This window comes from Cricetulus griseus, chromosome X (genome assembly GCF_003668045.3).
Source record: "Cricetulus griseus strain 17A/GY chromosome X, alternate assembly CriGri-PICRH-1.0, whole genome shotgun sequence".
NCBI classification, from domain to species: domain Eukaryota; kingdom Metazoa; phylum Chordata; class Mammalia; order Rodentia; family Cricetidae; genus Cricetulus; species Cricetulus griseus.
Genome location: NC_048604.1, coordinates 37479550 through 37496767, shown reverse-complemented (window position 1 = coordinate 37496767; position 17218 = coordinate 37479550). Strand labels below are relative to the sequence as shown.

General features: G+C 44.1%; 1 protein-coding gene across 1 annotated transcript in view; it reads left to right on the top strand.

Annotated features, from left to right (window-relative positions):
• Rtl9 (retrotransposon Gag like 9) overlaps window positions 1-17218 on the top strand; it is a 42353-nt gene that overhangs the window by 16587 nt on the left and 8548 nt on the right. Inside the window, exon 2 of the mRNA XM_027433634.2 lies at window positions 13896-14011. The gene's annotated coding sequence lies outside the window, so the exon portion shown is untranslated. The remainder of the gene's footprint in view (window positions 1-13895; window positions 14012-17218) is intronic.

Below are 17218 nucleotides of genomic sequence, written 5' to 3'. Positions count from 1 at the left end.
TTTACCCACCCTAAGACAGGGAGCCACATGGCGACTTCCAACTTCCCTAAAATTCCACCCCAACCCCCACAATGTTCTTTCTAGGCACTTAACTGTGTCGCCGGCAACACCCCCTCCAAGAACTCAAGCAACTCCCAGGGGCGGGTCGTGGTGGTAGCGGTGGTGATTGGGGGGGGGGAGGTTGACAGTTTTGAGAGAAGAGCCAGAGAAGGCGCTGTTTGTCTGTCTGTAATTAGCTCCAGCTGCTGTTCCGAGGCAGCGTTGGGGGCTGCGAGGAGTGCGAATGCATGCGTATGAACCTGTGTGCGTGGCGCCTCATCTCTATCACTCTATTTCTCACTGGATTGCGCGCTGGCTGCAGCCCTGCTGCTCTGCAACCCCTCCTGTCCCTGAGGATCCCAAAGGACAGAGTGTTCCACAGGCAGCACCAGCTTGAATCGTTAATGCTGCTAAGCAGGAGGACAACAAATATAGGCCCCCATATGTCCTGGATACACAAGTCCCTGCTCTCTTCCCCCACACCCTCTTCCTGAGTGTTTCCTGGTGAGTGAAGCGCCAGCACTTGAAATTAGCAACACTTCGCTTCTGCGCAGCCTTTTGGCAAGGAACTTTTGCAGCTGCCCTGCCATGCATGCATTCCCAGACAGCCTGGAGGGGCAGCATTATACAGGTGAGGACACGGAGGCCCAAGGAAGGAAGTGGAGAGATTTGCATCTGGTTACCCCGATGGCGGTGGTAGGATACATCTCTGTGGGCACAAGTCCATGGCCTCCTGGCCTGGTGGCACACCTCCATCAAAGTGCAGCCAAAAGGGCTTCTCCTGGGTGGCTCTAGCTGTTGCTGTCTGTCTGTTCGTGAGAACCTGTTAGCTATGGCCTAGCATCTGCTTCAGCCATCGCTGAAAATGCTGATGGTGCCGATAAGCAGAAATCATAAGGCCAAGAATTTATCTAGTGCATGTAACTTGCTCAGCACAGTGCTGGTGCTTATGGGGGACACAGACTGTAGTGCTATATTGCTTCTGTCCTTGAAGAAATGGTGACTTAAATCAGGGGATAGATAACCTTTAGACACCAACTCCAAAGGTAATTCCAAGGGCTTCTCTCTTTTTGATTAACCAGTCTGCTATAATGGATAACGAAGCAGAGACTCCTGGATTGTCTTTCTATTACCCTAACCTTGGGGGATCAGAGATGGGAGGATGGCTAGGACAGGGTGATGCAGGATAGGAAAATGAATGAAAGAAAGGAAAAACTAGAATTCCTATTAAACATCAGGCACAGCATAGAGTATGTATTTTGGATATATGTTATCTATACTGTGTTCTTGGTACACATACATACACACACCTACACAAACACAGACACACGTAATAATATAGTATAGAGTAACCCTTTGGTTCTGCCTACTTTCAAAGTCATATGACGAGCTTAGAACAAATTCTGACCCTCACAAAGCTCTGACTGTATTCTGAGTATCCTTCCTTCTTTATCTTATCTGCACAAATACTATCTATATCACTTTACCTGTACTTTATAATTCTAGAAGGGAGCAGCTATCATTTGCACTCCCAAATTATAAATGAGGAAAACAGCATCTTATTGTAAATAAGCCCGAAGGTGCAGAGAATACACGAGTGTCTAGTGTGTTCCCAACTAGACTTTGGGGTCCTACTCATCTCGTAGCATGCAAAGGCACACATAAAATTTTATGGACTAGTGGTTACTGTGGTAGTAGCAGGTATTTATTCATGGGTCAGTGGTTGTAACTGACCTCATACCTGGGGAAGTTAGGAAGGACTTAAAGATGAAGGAGGTCCAGCTGGAACCTGAGGGAAGGAGTTTTTTTTTTTTTTTTCCAGAACAGTAATGGAGAAACAGAAGGGCACCTCAGGCAGAGGGTTTATATTTGTGTGAAAGTCTAGGGCATTCAGTGGACTGTGATTGGTAGATGCAGAGGAGAGTGGGAGAGGTGGTTGGGGTCAGCTATCCAGAGCTTCCTTGGCCAAGATGAGAGCTTTTGTTCTGTGAGCAATATGGAGTCAATGAAGGCGTCTGAGAAGGAAGACCATGTTTTTTTTTGTTTGTTTTTTGTTTTTTTTTTTTTTTTTTTTGGTTTTTCGAGACAGGATTTCTCTGTGTATCTTTGGAGCCTATCCTGGCACTCGCTCTGGAGAACAGGCTGGCCTCGAACTCACATAGATCGGCCTGCCTCTGCCTCCCGAGTGCTGGGATTAAAGGCATGCGCTACTAACGCCCGGCCGGAAGACCGTTTTTATAGATAGCACCAGGGTAGGTTCAAGAATGGAGAGTAGAATACCTAAAGGCAGGTTGACCATCTGATTGGTCCAGATAAGAAAGGAAATTTCTCTGAATCAGAGACTGTGGCAGTGAGTTCTGAGCGTAGGGAATAGCTTCAGACACATGCAATATGTAGAAAGCTTGGGACTGAGTGTCATGGGGTCAAGGAGAGGGAAAAAGGTGACAATGACCTTGACATTCCAGCTAGGGTCTACTGTCAGTAGAGACATGGAACACAGGTAGATAAGAGGAGTGATGGAGATAGTTGAAAAGGTTCGCATGGGCTTGCTCTGTTTGGGGTTACCAATGGAGCTTCTAGGTGGCTGTGTACAGCAAGAAGCTGAGCATCTTGTCCCAGAGTCGAGGCAAGGCTTGGAGGCCAAATGGTAGTAGTAAACTTGTGGCTTTGTTTGCTCTTCTCCTATTTTACACTTCTAGGGCCTGGATCTAGAAGCATAGCCAGAAGAGCCTCCAGCTCAAAGGAGTCTGGTGATAAGGGCACAGGCCTGGAGTGAGGGGAGCTGCTTGTCTTTTCTGGGATTGGGGTGCTACGTTGTAGTGATGTTACCAAATTAATGACCATGGATGCATTTGGGGTCCAAAGGAAAAAAGGCTACAACTCCATGATGGTGGCTGGAACCTCCCATGCTAGGAAGCTGGAGCTGGGAGCACATCATAGAGACTTTTTTTAAAAAAAGATCCAGTCTGTGCAACCACAACTGGTCTCCTAGGAGTCCTAAAACTTTAATTAGACCCAGCAGGTCCTAGAACCAAATCTCATAATCCCATAAATCTAATGCAACAAGTTAGGGATAAAAGTCCGAGTCACACTCGTAGTGTAAGAGACCCCAAACTGGCATCTTCATTCTGGGTCTCTGAATGACCCTTTGTCAATGTCTGCTCCCAAAATATTGATACAAAATGGCATTTTTCTGATAGGACCCTTGGAGCATTTACAGAATTCTCTTTTAAAGATTCTAGGACTATACCTACAATAGTTCTGATTATTTTCACACACATCAGTTACTTTATTCCTTGTGGATAGCAGCTAGCTTGTGTGTGTGTGTGTGTGTGTGTGTTGTGTGTGTGTGTGTGTGTATGTATGTATGTATGTATGTATGTATGTATGTGTGTCACCTACACTGGCTAATGCAGGCCTATTCCAAAACAGCTCAAGCAACTTGTATTTGATAAGCTGTATCAAAATAAATAAATATATAAAAGATGGTTGGGAATATAGCTCAGTGGTAAGGTGCTTATCTAGCATTCATGACGCTCTAGGTTCAACTGTCAGTACTAGAAAAGATATATTAATGTTACTATCTTAATAATATATTAATTTATTATAGTAAGCATATACTTACATATATATTTGGCATACACCTACATATATAATAACAAGAATCATAGATATGGCTTGCAAATGCTTAATATAGGCCAGGTGCGTTTTCAACATATTACATGAAGTAACCCATAATTCCACATGAACAATACCACAAGGTAGGTAGTCCCTGCATTATCATTTCCATTTCACAAGTGAAGAACAAATCATGGGTTATATAGCCTGTGATGCCTAGGCTGACCCAAACCCTGCCAGTTTGACTATAGTACATTATCAGTCACCTAGATCTTCTATAGCTCCAATTAGCTCCAAACGACATGGATTAGGATGCTCTATCCAGTTTGCACCTTAGATTGATGGCATCAATGATTAAGCCTGCACTCCCCAAATCTGGAAACTGCTTAAAGTTTTGAGGAAATAGCTTGGTAGCTGCTGCTTGGATAAGACAAGGCCAACACTCAGGAGGTATTTGCACATGTTTCTGGAGACTTGGGGTGGAAGTCTGGGGCTCCTGATAGGAGCCAGAGTCTTGAGAGTCTTGTCCTCTCTCTCATCCCCACCCCCATTCCACAAGATGGAATACAGCAGTTTCTTAAGATACAGCCCAAGGAGTGTTCTCTCTCTCTCTCTCTCTCTCTCTCTCTCTCTCTCTCTCTCTCTCTCTCTCTCTCCTTTTGAAAAGTTTATTTTAAAAACAAGAAGAGGGCCAAGGGTGGCAAGGAGAAAATGAATTGCTTTACCCTCGGAGAGGCAGCTTCAGGAAGGCCGAGGGAGTATGAGCATGTGTGTATATAATTTTATAGGGTTTTCTTTCTTTGCTATTTATGTTTTCAATTTTAAAAATTCTCTTTTTTTTGGCAGAGATTTTGTTCTCATTATCTGAAGGAGAGATTTTTAAACATGCAGATTCCAAGGCTGAAGCCCAAACCCAGAGACTCTTTTTCTATGGAGATACTTTTTAAAGTATGTATTTAGCCAACTACCAGACTGAATTAGTTCAAGAAACACCCTCATTTAGTATTTAAGAAAATGTAGGTTTGTCTTCTGATTCGAGAGATACTGACTGGGGCTAGGATATATCTCAGTGGTCCAGCACTTGCCTTGCATGTTTGATAGCCCTGGGCTCAATTCCCAGCATTGCAAAAAATGAGAATGGTCAATCTAACCGTGCCCAGGGACGGTTCCTCCTCTTCCCTTGTGGAGCAGAGACACAGGGAGGGCTAGAAAGCAGAGGGCATGCTGAGGGCATGCCAGCACAGAAAGCAGAGCTCCTTTCTACCACCACACCCCTCATAAGAGTGAACTCTGCATCCCCAGGAAAGTGCAGGAAGTGGCAGAAAGAGGAAGCTGAGGAAAACCTCTGGAGGCCTCGGCACCCTGGGACTCCTCTGAGGGAGGGTGGATGGTGTTGGAAGAAGAGAACAACAGTGGTCCAGCAGGCACAGGGTTAGGGAATCCCAGTGAGAACAGCTGCTGTATCATTGCATATGTGAAAAGCATCAGAGACTCTGAGTTTGATGTGGGTCTCCTTCTCCCCTTCTTGGGACTTCCAGAGCTGTGCTCTAGTGAACCCAACCTCCCAGAATTGATTTCATGTTCCAGTTAGGGAGTGGGTAGCAAAGCTCATTGGGTAGCCAAGAGAAAGACTTCACGAACCTCTAGTAGTGACTCAATCTGTTTAATTAGCTGGGAGATGGAGTGGATGCAGAACCAGTGTGAGGAAAGGCTTGCTCTACTCTAGGGATATTGCAGGAAAAGAGGAAGAGTGCCACTTTAAATGAAGAAAATGATGAGCCAGCAACCCTTAGTGCTGTTAGAATGTACTGAGCGGGGACCACCTTGACTGCTGTTGTGAGACATTCTCAGATGATGACGCATACAGCAGAAAGCAGGAAATGTTCATCATTGCTGACTCGTTAAATACGTCCTTTGTACTAGGCACTGTTTAGGGATTCACAAGCATTGCTTTATTTAGCCCTCACAACACTGTATGCCAGATCCTGTCTTTACTGTGTCCACTTGGCTGGTGAGACCCAAATTGGTTACACGACTTGACCAAGGCCACCAAGCTAGGAAGTGGAAGTATTAAGATTTGAACTCGGGTGGTCTTATTTTGTTCACAATGGCCTAGAAAGGAGCCCACATAGAGATGCAGGGGTGCTTAATCCTTCACCTGTGACTTACTGAGGTAACCTCTTTGCACTTTAGGGCTCTTGTTAAACCCTAGGTGCCATTACATCTACCATGAAACTACTTGAAAGTATGCCTTAATGCTGGCCTCAGCAGAGAAATGATGACAACAAGGTCTCACATTCGAATTCCTGTGTGTTCCTCTCTCCTGGCCTCCTGAGTATAAAGGTTTCAGAATACTAGTTCTGTTTTACTGCTTAGCCTGAGGCTCTTTACAGTTTTGGTAGCCTATTTTCAATGGCTCAGGTAATTCACCCTGAGGATAAACTTGTAAGAAGTTAACCCACCTATTATTCCATTCTTGTCGGTGAGATTCTTTCTGAAGCCCAATTTCATTCAGTAGATTCCTATTCACCAAATGCTAAATCTCTGCTCCAATAAGTTGTGTTGTACCCCATTTCAACAAGACTAGAACTCTCTTTGCCAACAGAGCTTCTTGGTGCTTTTGGCTGTAATCTGGGTTTTACTCCCAGGTTTTGATCGGAGAGTCATTTTGAACTACACTGGTCTCAGCTCCACTCCTCTTTTGCTATTCTCCTCTCTATCAAATATGCTGTCAGAATGGGATTTACCCAGATGAGGTTTAACAGGCTGACCCTCCCAGGAGGTAGGCATTTTAACTAATGCCAAAGCTCTGGGTTAAAGGAATTATGTACTTAAGACTTTCCAAGCCCCTGGGAGTGGATAGGGAGGATTTAGAAGGCCAGGGGGAACATTCTTAATTCTCTTGGAATGCCACAGGGTAGACATAAGATTCAGGCTACCACTAACACTCAAGGCTCTGACACAAAGCCTTCCTGACAGTCAACTTCTGGGATCTGAGTGTCATTTACTCAGAAAGAGAAACTTCATGAGATCCTAAAGACTGTATCAATAGGCAGCAGCCAAGGGGAAAACAAGTTCCTTCTGAGGTTAGCTTCTTTCGGTACACTGTGAAGTAATTCTTTTTCTGTACTACACACAGTGTACATCCCTTCTGGATTTCCCCAGTCCAGATATCAACATCATTCTCTCTAAACCCACTTTGTACTCAGCACTGACTAAAAAACCCAAGAAACTTTTGATTTTACCCATCACAGATGCTGAAGGAGCCAGCTGGATCTAAGGGACATCTTATGCTTTTTGTTTGTTTATGGACAGTGTTGAATCCATATAGAAATGACCCGTTCTTATTTGTGGCTGAGAGAGTTATTACAAAAGCTCATATGGACAGCAGGCACTTCAAATCTCTTCCCAGCAAAGACAGACTTCATTCTTCCCTCCCAACTGATTCTGTACCTTGAAAATGATTTGGTCTGGTGCTGAGGGAAGTGGGGTGTGCAGGGTCTGGCTTTGCCATCTTGGGGCTATTTTCTGAGAACTACTGCAGTCCCCCATAGAAGGACTGCCACTCTCCTTTCTCTCTCCATCCCTCCCTCTCCCCACCTCCCCATTTGGGGCAGCCACTGGAGCTGCTTCAGGGACTGATAAGCTGGCCGGAAACAATGTCCAGTCTCTCAGTAAAGTGGTAAAAGCATCAGAAATGCTCCTTGCCTGGGGAGCTAGCAGCTATTTTGGCCTCTCTTTCCATTAAAATATGAAGGCACTGAAAGGGACCATCTCGCTGCCTAGCAGGAAGCCTCCCCATTGTGGCAGCATTTCTAACTGCGTTGAGAATCAACCACATTGCTCTTCCTTTTTACCATGGAGGAGTTTCTAGATTCTCATTTATACCCTCCCGCTTACAACATCTTTCACAGTTTCAGCAAATTACTGCATAAAAGATGGAGAAACCAGCAGGGGCTGTGCCCACAATAGTAGCTGTGGATGCATTTAAGAAATTCAAATGCCAAGGGTACACTCTTGCCATTAAATCCAACATGAGGGAAAAAATCAGGTATGAACAGTACTGATGAACAAAGTACCCCAAAGGACAGGTGGGGTTTCTGTTATGCTGGGGGGGGTGGCATGGGAAAGAACAGATGCATTTTCCGTTTTCAAGCTAAGAAGCAGTTCGGTGGCAGGGGGAGGGGGGTGTCTTTCAGACATTCTTCCAAAGCCTTGGACTTGCCCACACTGAATCAGATAATGATGACCATCTCCACACTCTTTCCTCCTCTCCCCCTCCCCAGAAGCCAGCATGAACATCAACGAGCCCCGGTACTTACAGGTGCAGAAGATTTTCATAGAGGAAAATGGAGCTCACAGGCTCCTGAATGCCTGCCGAGTCAGTCGCATCAGATTGGGAAGTGATGATCATAGGAATAAGATGCTTGGGAAAAAGAAAAAAAAAAAAGAACCTCATCTTCCCTACCACCGTTCCCCATCTTGCTTGTCTTCTCAGCCTGCATCCAAACTTAGACCATCCCTTAGGATGGTTTCCATCCTGTCAGGCTGCTTGGTGCCTCCATGTCCCTTACCGTGAGGGTGCTGGCAGGCACATTGCCTCTTGGAGCCTGTGGCTGGGCAAGGTAGTCAGGCCTCTGGGATTAGTTTGGCAGGCATGACTATCCTCCAAGTGTGTGTGTGTGTGTGTGTGTGTGTGTGTGTGTGTGTGTGAGAGAGAGAGAGAGAGAGAGAGAGAGAGAGAGAGAGAGAGAGAGAGAGAGAGAGAGAGAGAGAGAGAGAGAGAGAGAGAACCCCCAAACAGGTCCAGGATAGAGCGCTCCAGGTCCTTAGCATGTCCCTGGCGTATTCCGAAAGTGGCATCCACAGCAGAGAAAGTGTCCCAAAATAGCTCAGGCTTCCAATGCCTCGCTGAAACCTGAGAAAGAATTGCTGAATTCAAAGATCTGGGTCGCTGTGGGTGTGTGATCAAAGTAAGGATTTGTTGGTAGCAGGAACGCAAACCTTGAGCTTAGGAGTGACAGGAGGTCACTCAGGTTATGGCCTGCCTTCTTGTTTCCAACTTGTCAAGTTAGAGTCCGATGTCAAAAAACTCCCCTGTACTGAGGCAGGGGGCTACAAGGTGGTCTTGGACATGCTGTTTTCATGCCCCGGTCTCTGATGCACTGACAATGTGAAATGGCTCTGCTCTGCTTTCTGCATTTCAAGCAAGGGAACTGATACTGTGCAAAGGTTTCTGTAACATATTTGCTTCATGACTGATGAAATTCCCTTTCCAGTAGATTTTTCATTTCTTTTGGCCTTTGGCATAAGTAAATGTCAGCTTCTTAAAAATCAACAGAGAAGAGCAAACAGTAGGGTCTCTGTGATTTTTCTTGGGATTTGAGAAATCTCCCCTCCCTGGCTTCTGACTGGATGGTGTCTGCACATTGCTGCTTATGGAACAGGGAAGGATGAAGTCCACCCAGACATGCTGTCTCATTTTTATATTTGCTGAGATCTTGGGAAACTCTCCTTTCATCAGGTATGTTGCAAACTTTAGGACTGTCTGCAGAGTGTGAGGGTCAGTATGTTAAAAGGTCAGTGTATGCCACTGTTGGACTGGACATGAGCTTAAGGAGGAAAAGCACAGAATTGGATTTTGAGTTTCAGTTCTGCCTTTTTTCTTGGTGTGTGAATCTGAGTAAATTACTTCTCTTCTCTGGGCCTCAGTTTCCTTTTCTGTTAAAAAAGAAGACAATAATCTATATCCTAATTTTATCCCAATGGTACATAGCAAAGATTAATGTAGAGAGATGAAAGAATGCTACTTGGAGTAGACTTTGTCATTCTCAGTAAATGGTGATAGGCTTCTGCTCTTCAGGGGTCCCTGCCTGGTAGCAGTTACCTGAATCAATATACCTATTGTGACACCAGGGCATACTTAAAAGAGTACTAGCCACGATGGGCTTCGTGCCTAGTGCTCCAAACTGTTTCTGCTTTTAAGTCACAAGGCTTTGAGAAAGTTGCTTTACTTACTATTCTGGAGCTAGCTAGGTTTTCCTATCTGCTGTGTAGGTATACAAACTAGTCATAATAAATTTTTGTAGTTCCAAATTTGGGGGCTTTTGTAAAGCAATTTGGTGCATAAAATGCATACTAAACAACACAAGCTAATGGACTCTGGGAGAGTACCTGGTGAAAGCACACACCAACATTTCAAAATAGGATAAATAGCTTAGTATCAATCCACGTCCAGTTTTGCTACCAAATGAGCTTGCTACAAAAAATGTTAGCTTTCAGAAACTTTGAAATGTCAGAGAGGCACATAAGGAAATTGTAGGCCAGAGTAGAAATTGGTAGAAAGCTAAGCCTGGTGGAACAGGCCTATCTGTAGGAACTCTAGAGGGTAAAGCATCCTCAAGTTCTAGGCTAGTCTGGGTAACTTAACCAGACTATGACTTGGGGCTGAGGATTTCTACATATGGAAGTGGGGAGGTGGGGAGGGAAGGAAGGAGGAAGGGAGGGAAGAGAAGAAGAAGGAGAAGGAGAATAGATACACAGAGAGACAGAAAGACAGAGACACAGAGAGAGACACAGAGAGGGGAGGGAAGGAGAGAGACAGAGACAGAGAAACACAGAGGAGGGAGAGGAGGGAAGGAGAGAGAGAGAGGAACTGCATAGGTATTTAATGCTTCTCATATTCTAGCTAGTTGGTTAGTGTTCTAAGGACAGTTTACTCATTTAGTTGAACCAATATGTCTTCGAGTTAGATGATATTATTACCACACCCATTTTACAGATGAGCAAAGAAAAGTTGAGTGAGCTGTGTAACGTGCCCACAGTCCCAAACGTAAAGAGCAAAGTGCAGATTCCAACCCAGTCAGGATTCAGAATTTGTGCTGGCTTCCACTTTACCTACCTAATCCAAGGGACTCAGATAGGGTAGGGCTTCAGAAGTCTATAATAGGGGCAGTGAGGTGGCTCAGTGGGTAAAGATGCCGGCTTGAAGGCTGACAACCCGAGTTCTATCCCCAGGACCCATGTGCTGGAAGGACAGAATAAACTCTCAGAAGTTATGTAACTTCAAAAACTGACTTACAGGGGCCAAGTAGGTCACTGTGAGAAAGTAAAGGTGGCTGGGAGGATACAGTGAGCTCATGCCCCATCCACAAGGAGCAGCCTTCTCAGTCCCAGCTGACACTTGTCATGATGGAATGAGGATCTAAATCGTTCTGTTTTTCCCAGAGAAGCCAGAAATCCAGGGTTTTATGGGAAATCTCCTGACTTTTAAGTGTTGGCAACTAATTAAAAATGTTAAAAAAAAAAACTTGTGTGGGTCAAATAAAATCTGTCTCTAGTCTGGATCTAGCTGGTTGCTGCCAGTCTGTTAGCTCTGCAATGTGGAGACGGATGTGAGAGTACTTTGAAAACTGAAAAAACGTGTTCTAGAAACAGGTCTCTTTTTAGGGTTAAGTTTTCCCCTCCTTAACTGTGGTCTATTTTTTTTCTAGCTTTTTTTTTTAACTGCTGTTTCTGGCCTGGTGGAGATGAAAAGTTGGAATTAAAAAGAGACTTCAGTTAACTTGAATGCTTCATTCCTTTGGCAGGCTGGATAAATGAGCAGCCTAGGTGTGCTGGACCGGCTAAGCCTCAGAATTCCTGCCACACCCATGGGCCCCCTCTAAGGAGTTTCTATCCACAGACCCTAGCTGAGGGAAATAGCAGTTTCTTATGAATAGGTGGCTATGTTTGGTACCACGTGATTCTGCTCCCCCCTTCCCCCAGCCCAGAGCTGATTGAGCAAGCAATGGGCACCTGATCCTTGCGCAGTCATTCTATAGGCTGGCAGGGAACCTATGATGGAACCAGGGATGACAACTTTGCCCACCAAGTACAGTGGTAACTAAAATTGGACCAATGAGAATCTCTCTCTTGGTGAGTTTGAATACCAGACCACGAAAGAGTGAGCAGTTTGGCAACAGAGGCAGAAGCTGAGCCGAGAGAGAAGGCAGGCGGCAGAGTCTGTGAAGAAACAGAACGAAGGGAGGTTACTGAGCTTCAGCTCATTTGCCAGACACTCTATACATGTTGTTTTCTTTAAAGCTCTTAAAGAGGTATGAGATAGGCCTGCGATTATTCTGAATAATTAAGAAGTGACTAGAAGTACGGGGTTCCAGCTCAGGCTTGTATGATGGTAAAATCAGAGAACATGCTCTATCTGGGTATGGTGGCTCACACTTGTAATCCCAGCATGCAGGATACTGAGGCAGGGGGATCATCATAAATTTGAGGTCAGCTTGGGCTACATAACAAGACTTAGTGTTAAAAAACAAAAATGAAACACACTCCCACCCACAATCAGAGAAACGGTTCTTAAGAGCAAGGGATTGGGAATCATGGCTTAAATTGCATATTTCTTGGCCTCAGCTCTTATTTTCTACATCTTACTCTTGAAAACTGAGTCCCCTGGCAATGGAGTTTGCATTTTTTTTCCTGCTTCTCCTATGGGGAAACTGATGCACAGACTCCCTGCCATACGTTTATTTTGAGAAATGTAGTTTTAGGGGATATAGCAAGCAGTGTATACTGTGTTTTGGTCACCTTCAGAAACAAGGACAGTGTCAATAGACATTGGCAAATTGCAATTTAAAAACATTTAGAAAGGAGGCAGATTCTTCCTCTTTGCTCATCAAAGGACTGTACCATGCTATAGTCATTTGAAAGCTGAGGACAGGAACGGGATGGTTGCTCTGCCGCTGTGTAGAGGAAGGTATCTGTTATTCAGGGCGCAGAGCTCCCAGTGAGCATATGGTCTGTGAGGATTTTACATGAGAAGCACAAACTGCTGGAACCTAGTGAACTGGCAGCAAAGACCATGAGAGAAAATGACCAAATGCAGACAGACATATTGTAAACCGTGGGACTTCAAATGTAAACCTTCCTGCTAGGCTTCTCAGCTCTAGAAAAGCTGTGTAAGAATCCCACCAGTGACTTTATTTACAGCATATGTAAAAGTGTGGAACTGGAGCGGGCCCCAGCAAGAGAATCCCTTCTAGAACTAGCTCCTGGCTCTGGAAACTGGTATTTCGCCTGCTTTGTATTCTTTGGCATTTAGAAAGTCGGCCTTGAGAAGACAAGTCATAGTGTGAAGGGTGTGTGGAGATCATCAGGTCAGAAACTAATTTGTGGTACAAATACTTAATGGTATCAGGCACTTACTCCTACAAGGGAGCTGTATGGTCCAAGGGGTAGCACAGGTCAAATGTCTTGGCCAAGTCCGGCCTCAGCTGGGCTTTCCTTCCCACTTGGCAACTTTTCTTTCTGTGACTTGTTCCTGTGGATACTTTATCTATGCTTATGTTCTCACTTAGGCTAAGGTCACACTCTTCTCCTCTCTCCTGGCCAGAAAGACTTCCTGTGTTACAGGTATCGGGTCTTGTATATGTTGATGTCTTAACTCTGAGTGACTCCCTGAAGCAGGTCCTTGGACAAGTTCCCATTCTCCAGGATTATTGCAGCAGTGTGTCCTGTCCCCCCCCCCCCGCCCCCCGCCGCCGCTGCAAGGAGAAATCCTGAGGACTGTAGTAAATGATTTGTAAAAAGGAGACAAATGTGTTGTGCTGAAAGGACTGTATTTTCTTCTGAGATTATTTCCTTCTCTTGTGGTGTGTTAAAGAAAGTCCTTTCTCTTTAGGGAATAATAATTTGGGGTTGTTTTGTTTCTTAATGCCTTTCCTTGGAAAAAGAAAAATCTAGTAACCCAGTGTCAGTCTCCCACTTTTGGGGCTTTGCAATTGCTATAAATAGTCTGGGAGCCTGGTCTCATTTGTAGAGTCCTGTGAGTACCTCTAGGTACCTCCTGATGCCACTTCCATTGTAAGTGCTTATAAATTACCTGCTTCATAATCTGTAGCAGAATCTCTCCAAGGATTGACAGCAAGCTTACAGCTCTGGAGTTTACAGTACACTGCTATGTAGTTTCCTTATTTAAGAAAATTGGGACACTGCCCATTTGCAGTCCTCTTGTATTCCCCTGTTCTCTCTGATTCCACAGATCCTTCAGGACGGCACCTAATGTAAGGCAGTTCCGTTTGCTCTTCTTTTAATGTTCTTTTCCCCATAGAGTTGAACATGCATATACATGTTGTTTGGGGGAATTTGCAGCACATCCAATGAAAGCGCAATTCCCAGCTAACAGTCAAATCCTTTTCTTTGGAGCTACCCAGAACACACCTACCCTCTCTTCCATATGACAGCCCTTCAGAGACTGAAAGACAGTGTGTGACTCTCCCGTGAGCTCAGAGCATTGGCTGAGTCAGACAGACCCGAGTGACAAGCCCAGCTTCACTCCCTCTCAGCTGTAAGAGCCAAGGTAAGTTACTGCATTTTAATTTCTCTCTACTTTAGTTGTTTTTCTGATTTATAAAGTGGGGGCAACTCCTCCACTTTATTGGTGTTTTGTGCAATAAAATAATATAGTGTGTATAAAATGCTTATCACAGTGTCTGGCAAAGCAAGGACTTGGTAAATGCTAGCCATTCTCCACTTCATCTATAGTGAACCGGGTGGGCAGTTCAAGTGTCAAAGCTGATAGAGAGCAAAGTGTGTGTGTGTGTGTGTGTGTGTGTGTGTGTGTGTGTGTGTGTGTGTGTGCGTGCGCGTGCGCGCACGCGCGCACGTATGTTTCTCTCCTAAATGATGGGGGAAGGTAGAAGACCCCGAACTAGAGCTCAATTTAAGCTTCTCTGTTTTCAGGTAACTGGGTGTGTGTTCACTAGGACTGGGGGAGATATTGTTGGGAATCTAGAGGCAGGCTCATTTTCAACAGCTAGAAAGCTATTTGTTGACATATTGAACAGTCTCTTGTTTATTCTTATTTCCCCAAGCAGCTAGCCTTGCAATACCCCAAACTCAATTACCTCTTGCAAGGCGGCAGGATCTCGACACCTCCTATCAGTATTGATCAATAGAGACTGGGTGGGTACGTGAGGGATCTGAGAGATGCTAAGCAGCAATTTGTGGACTTTGCCTGCCTTAGGAAACCTTCATTTTCTGTGGTTCTAGAGACTCTCTACTTTAATAAAACAGAAGTCTATGCCCAAATGGGCTGAGCATGCAATAGCCCTCTCTCAGTAGCCTTCTTAGCAGCAAGCTGATGAAAATTGTCACAGTTGACCAGAACATGAAACCCTGGTGTGGCCAGCATGGTTTTCTAGCTGTAGCTTTTTGCACACACTGGGTTTTTGGAAGCAATTGCATGATATAAACTCTGAATGCCGTTGCAAGTAGAAAAAGTTTGGAAGGAGACACACCCAACTATGAGCAGAGCGAGCAGTGGGACTTGTGGGGAAGCAGGGTGGGGTAGTCTCAGGACTTTATCTGGACTGAGATTTCAAGTTTTTAATCTTAAGACTAAATTCCTAGATTACTTGTGTATTAAACCGAAATAGAAGTTAGAAGGAATCATTTTAAATATAAACCAAGAAAAACTGAATAATAGCAAGCCACCCAAGACACGATTTTAGAGGTCATGTCAGAAGGAAAGGCCAAGTGGTGTAACTCTTAAGCTTTTGGGGAGGGGAGAAAGGTTGATTGTGGGGTAATGTGGGGGATCCCTGGAGAGTGCATGCAGATGACCGGAAAGGGCTAGACATAGAGCCATAGGGAACCAGACATGTTTATAAAGAGAAAGTAACTTTTGTTTATTTTCTTTGTGAATAATAAGTATAATGGGATGACTTTAGTCAAATGAGAAAATACAGATAAGGAAAATGAAAATAAAAGTATCACCTAATACTGCCATTCAAGTATGGTTACTCTTAATATTTGGGTATGCTCTTCTAGACTTTAACTTTCTGGGGAAATGTAATTATATCATCATTTCACCAAGTCTTATTAAAATACGCACATTTAAAACAACTTCGGTTTTATTCTTTTGAGACACCCTCAATTTAGAGGCGGCCTCCAATTGTCAGTCCTCCTCACTCAGACTTCTTAGTTCTGGGATGACATGTGTGTACAACTCCACACAGAGTAGAAGCACATGCATTTACTGTATTTTAAAAGGATCTTGTGACTAAGCCCACACTAAATTTGAATTCTTAGTAGATACATTAGGGGCTGCTAAATTGTACCATGACTTATTTAACCATTAAACAGCTGTGCTCTAGCATCAGGTATTCAGGATATTTCCAGCTTTTTGTTTTCAGAGGTTGCCTTCTTTCTGTATCTGGGTGATGTTGGGAAAGTTAGTTAAGGTCTCTGTGCTTTTGGGTTCTCACCTGGATGATGAAGGTATAGTAACACCTCATAGGGATGCTTTATTAGATGGGATCACATAAGTAAGTAATGAATTTAGTACAGTACCTGACACAGTAGTTGTTAGCTTTAATCATTAGGTACAATAATAATATTAACAATAGTTGTTATGAAGCCATTATTAAAATAATGTGTTTTCCTTTAAATATTATTATTATTGTTGTTGTTATTATTATTACTATTATTATTGCTGTGTGTTGTGAGTGCAGTCATGTATGCTTCTATGGAGTGCATATGGAGGTCTGAGAATAACTTTTGAAGTTGATTCTTTCCTTCCACCTCGGGTTCTGGGCATTAGGCTCAGCCCATCAGCCTTGTATCATAAGTGCTTTTTCTTAACTTACTGAGCCTTCTTTCCAACCTTAAAATGGGTTTTCTATGACTGATTTTTCATTCAGGGGAGACTGATTGGAAAGCTTCATTTTGAGTAGTGTAAGTAGTGAACTTCCTTTTTTTTTTTAATGTCACCTACTGTGTTACTTTTCTTGTCACCGAAAAAAAAAATCTTGATAGAAGCAACTTAAGAGGATTCACAGTTTCAGGGGTCCAAATGTCAGCACGTGCAAGGCATGGTGGCTGGGCGTCACTGGTCTGCAGCATGAAGAGGTGACAGTACCTCCCATCTGAATGAGCCAGGAAATAGAGAGCAAGACTGGAAAGAGGGCAGAGCTCATTCCCAAAGCCCACCATCAGTGTCTTATGTCCACCAACTAGGGCCCAAAGTCCCAAATGTTCCATAATCTTCCAACACAGTCCCACCAGCAGGTGTTCAAATGCACGAACATATGTTGGGGAACACTTCACATTTAAACCATAACACCTGTTGAAGCTCAACTTTCCTATCAGTAAACTGGGAATTACAAGGGTCTAGCTCAAAGGGCAGTTGTACAGAGCAAACGAGAACACTCATGAAGCCCTTAGCACAAGTCTTGACATATGAGAACAGTATTCAGGGCCAGCCAGATATTACTAAGACTGCCACCACCATCACCACGGCTACTGCTGCAATTTAACCACTTGTGCTGAGAAAATTTACTTCCTTGGTGGGGTGGGCACCTGGCAGTGAGTAGAGCATTTTGAGTGTTTCTAATCATGAATTTAAACAGAAAATAATTTCAGAAGCCAAGTGATCAGGGCTCAAACTCAGTTTTTCCCATTAGGACTAATTCTGTGACCCTTCCCCCCCAAAGCCTATTTTTCTATTTGTAAAATGAGAATGGCAGCAGTACCTGCCTTCCACATGTGGGTGGGAAGCCTACAT